Raw genomic sequence first — 5,719 nt, 5'->3', positions numbered from 1 at the left:
TTTACTTTGTCTTTTGGTTGTTTTTAAAAGAAAAATTCAAAAATGCTAAAATTAGAGAGATTCTGATTGTTGTTATGTATAAGCATAATTTGGATTATAAAATCTGAATTAGTGAAACATGAATTCGGATTTTAAAATCTGAATTACACAAGGGTATTTTAGGAAAATTTACAGGGCGCGCTAGTCATGCATAGGGTGGGAAAAGTAATAGTCAAAAAAGAAAGTGGAAAAATGAAGACTCAATATGTTAGGTCAGTGGGCTTAAGCCCAATCTAATCCCTACTATAAAAGAATGAAATAACATTCAACCTAATTTATGTTTCTTTGTCTCCCATCAGCCGCAGCCAGCCGCACTTCTAAATCTCCATTTTCTCATGAGTAAAACACGGGAACTAAAAATGGGTTGTAGTACAATAAAAGATTTCTTTCATTTCTTCTTCTCTTGATCGTGAAAAAGGATGAAACTGTTCCGACCTCATATCCAGCTGTTTTGACCTCCGGTCGTATGATCTTGACCCTAAAAAATGGTTTTAAGTGAATATCGGCCACTTTTGACCCGATTTTGGCCTGCCCCGCTCCACTGGATAGAGGCAGCTAAATCCACTTTCTCTAAACGCTCTGCCTTTGGAGCGTTGTAATGCAGTAGTATGTTTTTGGCCGCTTCGCGCCGCGATAGTGTCGTCAGTAGCCGTTATTGACAACAAAGGTTTAAGTATTTCTAAATCCAAATCCACAATACACTTGCCGCAGTTGTTATATACATTTTTCAAAACCCTAATTTTATAAATCCCCACCACCGTTGACCGCAACAACCGCTCCATAATTACTTTTCATAAAGATTCGATGTAGACAATTGCATGATGCAGGTATATACCTTTTTACTTATGATTCCTCAATTTTCATTCATTTGTTTATTGCCTTTATTATTTAGATTTCTTTTAGGAGGGTGTATTGGTTTATGATTTTAAAGGACAATTTTTGTTTAAAAAAGTCTTAAGAATTTTAAAAGACTTTGGAGGATTTTGATGATTTTAAAAGACTATTAAAGATTTCAATGGATTTAATTCATAATATTTTAAAGGATTTGAAATGATTTTATGAATTTCAACAGATTTTATGAATTTTAAGAAATAATTGAAAAAAAATATCATAAGACATTCTCTTTCACAAAATCTCAATAAAGACTCTTTTATTTATTTTACTTTTTTTTTTACGGGAGAGCTAGAGAGAGAGAGAGGAGAGGAAAAGAGAGAGTAAGAGAGAAGGGAGGAGAGAGAGGGAGAGATAGTAAAATCCTAAAAGAAAAAAACAATCCTAAGAAATTTCATGTTTTCATGAAAGACTTTTTCATGCTAAAATTTTCCTAGAAAATCCCACAAAATCTATCAAAATCTGATTTATTAAACAATCCTGCGAAATTTGAATTATTTTGAATACCACTGGACTTTTTTTAAGTGATTAAAAGTATTGAATACCACAAAACTTTTTTTAAATGATAAAAAATCTTAATTGAATAACACAAGACTTTTTTTAAATTGGAAAGAGTCTTGATTGAATACCAAATACTTTGTCATGATAAAAAAAGTCTTTTAAAATCCCTTAGAATCATGATGATCCAATACACCCCCTTAATTTATGGTAAATCTTGATTTGCAATTTCTCCATCTCCAGAGAACACTTTGAGGCTCAACTTGTTGAAAATGAATTTTATTTCTTCGTCATCATCGTCTACCATGTATTTTAGTTGATCGAACACATGTTATATCTTGTTTATTATTTAAACGACTGTGATTTCTTTGATAAAAAATGTAAAAGCCACCAGTTATATCAATTTCCACCATTTTCCATATGAAATGATTGAAAACAAGAAGTTGTATGGAATTTGTGAGTGTGCATCTGAATCTCCGTTGCTTGTATTTTTTTTTTGTTGTTGAAATCGGAAATATTAGTAAATGGTTGTTTTGGTAGGGTATCATTACAAGTCATATGGGAGTATTGACAATATTTAATATGTAATACATGACAAAACATAAGAAGTAAAAAAAAAAAAAATGAACATGATAATAGGCTTCTTACCCATATGAATATGATGGAAATTACATATGGGTTAGGATGATCAGTTGGAGGCCCTTATTTCATATGATTTAATGTTATTATGCAAAAATGATTTTACCCTATTTTCATCTATAATAAAGATCTCATTCTATTTTTTCTTTTAAAAATGTGTTCTAATTTTAATCCATTGCATATCAGATATTATGCATTCTATTTCTAAATATCATTTTACTCTAATTTGTTTTTCTTATCCCTTCATCTGACAACTGAGAAAGAAATTAGTTGTTCATTCAGATTTGTTTTTCTTTGACCCTAAGACTTGGAAATGGAACATGAAATTTGGAGTTTAATATTAGGTTAATTTGTATATTCCTCTTCTTAGACAATTCTAAAATTTCTTTATCATTCATTGCATTAAATTCAATGAACAGGTTTAGCAGCAATAACTGTATTGAAAGCCTGTCAGAACCTTGATGGTTGAGTGAAGGATGAGCTTATGTGGAAAATTCACATGCAATTTTATATCTTCAAAATAATTTTAGTCATGCCTTCTCTATCACTTTAACTGAGATGCCAAGGAGAATCATGAAATGAAGTGAAAATCACATACTGAAGTCATAGATATCACTAGCCTGTAAGTATTTTCAATATTAATACTGCAATTGATATGATTTTCATGCATAAAAGTTGGGGGAAAATGAAAAGTAAACTACATATTGAATAATAAAATTTAATATCTTCTAACTTATATAATTTTACTATCTTTAATGTGTGGATTTGTTCTTTACCACGTTGCGACTTCTTGTTTTCTATTCTTTAACTCAATTTTAATGATTTCTTTGTGCTATTATAAAATACAATTCATCTATCAAAGTTATGTATCTCATCAATAACAAAGTTAAATAAGCTAGCTTATTAGATATCAGATTATCTATGCATGTTTCAATATGCTATACAATTTTCAACAAATTTTAAGAATAAAAGTTTTGCATTTTAAGAGCAAAACGAATTTAATTAATTCAAAAATGAGAGAAGTACAAATAGTAATAAACCTAAAGGTTGGATGTCAATACAAGGGGAACTCTACCCGCCAAAATAAAATCATCCAAACTATGAATTATAGAAAATCAAATCAAAAGCAGTTTAGACACAAATATTTTAAGATAACTAGCACAAAATAGGTATTTAACACGAAATGGAGTAAATATGTATGAATAGGTTTTAGTTTAGACACATCTTTATTAAATATGTTTGAGAGACGAAATCTTTTATGAGAACATGAAAGGGTATTTTGCATAAAAGAGAAACACAATAATACATTCCTTAAGGATGATAAAATAACTAAGAACTTGACAATAAAATTATATCATATCTGCTTGTAAAATACAAACAACTAGATAACAAAAAATCTTGAGAAATATATAATTCTCTTTGAGGATAATCTCCTTTGATTTGTGATATCCTAAAAAAACACAAATAAAAAAAGTTCATTGAATACCTACAAACAAAAAACAAGAAGAGAAATGAATAGAGAAACAAACGAAGTTGTAGATGCCTTATGGAGAAGCGAAAATGACGAATTGAAGAAGAAGAACATTAAGAAAGAAATAATATATTTGATGAAATAGTTGAAGTGAATTAAGAAAGTGGACGCAGTAATATGTAATGCCTGAAAGATGAGGTTTGAAAAAAGTTTGATTTGACTCAAAAATCAAAACAAAATTGGTGTAGTTAGTATAACTTAGTTTCAACAAGAGTTAGTTTGAATTAATGGGGTAATGTGACCGATTGTGGAATGAATTCAAATAGACACTTAATTTTGGTAGTATTTATTTACTTATTTTTTGTTACCATGTTATAGATATAAATTTTTTATCATAGAGCTTATTGATAATTAATCTCCATAAAACGGAACTCAACTTTATTTAAGGGGTTCAAATCTCTTGCTATTAGTACCAATTCATTGTTGTCGGTGGTAATTTATTTATTTTGTCTATAGTTGTTAGGTCAGGAGGGAAGTCTTGAGGATCGTTCACATTTGGTTCGAAGCAACCACACATGTAAGAGAAACATCACAATTTAACTCAAAATCTTAATGTAATCTATTTATAAGTCGCCTCGTTTATAAATTGTTTGACCTCCATTTTTTTAAATATATTAATTAATATAGAAATTAAAATAATTCATGAAATAAATAAGTAAAATAAAATACCAATTAAAAATGACCACCATGTCACCTAATTGGCTGGTTATAAACATATTTTAGATTCTAAAAATATAATTTTTTAAATATATTAATTAATATAGAAATTAATAAATTACATAATTAAATAAATAAAATAGAAAACCAATTCAAAATGGTCACCTTTTGATCAAAAAAATTAAAAATGGCAACCTTTTGACCAATAAAAGGCCACCTAACCAACTCTAGTTAAGTTCGTCCAGTCTTCAAATTGCTATATATACAAGCATTTTCTAAACCCTATTGTCTAAATCCCTAATAGCTTGCCACAACTGTTGCTCCTCCTGAGCACCATTTACTAGGGATTTTAAAAAGGAGTTGTCGTTCAAGTCGAGGACAATAGGACATGTTCAGAAGGAGCAGCAGTTGTGGTAAACTATTAGGGATTTAAACAATAGGGTTTAGAAAATGTTTGTGTATATAGCAATTTGAGGACTGAATTAACATACCTAGGGTTGGTTGGGTGACCTTTTTTTGGTCAAAAGGTTGCCATTTTTAATTTTTTTGGTCAAAAGGTGACAATTTTTAATTAGTTTTTTATTTAATTTATTTAATTATGAAATTTATTAATTTCTACATTAATTAATATATTTAAAAAATAAGTTTTTGGAATCTAAAATATGTTTATAACTAGCAAGTTGAGTGACATTGTGGCCATTTTTAATTGGTGTTTTATTTTATTTTTAGCAAAAAGTGGAACAACAGTATGTTGTATCCACCAAATATATATAAGAAATCAAGGAAAAAACAAATGGAGGGAGGGGATTAGGCCAAAAACCCCTCAAAAAGGAACAAATTTAAAGTTAGGCTTTAGATTTAAAAAAATGGAGATTGAACAGTTTATAAACGAGACGACTTATAAACACATTACATTAAGGTTTTGAGTTAAATTGTGATGTCTCTCTTACATGTGTGGTTGCTTTGAACCAAATATGGATGATCCTATGGTTGATTTTGTTGATTGGAAGGAGGCTAATCAACTTATCCATCTTCCTACCAAAGGCTCTTTTTACACATGGTCGAATAGAAGGGGTGGAAATGTTTAATACATATAATATAAGTGACTTGACAGAGCCATTTGCAATCAACAATGGCTGGATATGTGCTCCTCATTATCTTGCTCTACCTTGGTAAAACATCGTTTTAATCACTCTCATTAACTCATTGGCTTCCAGTTTTCTGTTTTGAACTTTGGCTCTCATTTCAAATTTCCTAAAATATGGACCAAACATGAAGATTGTATAAAATATAGTTAGAAATTCTAGGAACCTCTCTGTGGTTGGTTGTCCTATGTTTATTCTGTACTAAAAGTTGAAGCAGAGATAAAAAAAATGCAGTCTTCTCTCCTAATGCAAATGGGCTCCAGGTCCTGGCGGGTCCGGAGGTCATTTCTTCCAAACTTATTGGAACAATGTGAATACT

Source organism: Medicago truncatula, chromosome 7 (genome assembly GCF_003473485.1).
Source record: "Medicago truncatula cultivar Jemalong A17 chromosome 7, MtrunA17r5.0-ANR, whole genome shotgun sequence".
Taxonomy (NCBI): domain Eukaryota; kingdom Viridiplantae; phylum Streptophyta; class Magnoliopsida; order Fabales; family Fabaceae; genus Medicago; species Medicago truncatula.
Note: the sequence above shows the minus strand (reverse complement) of the source record.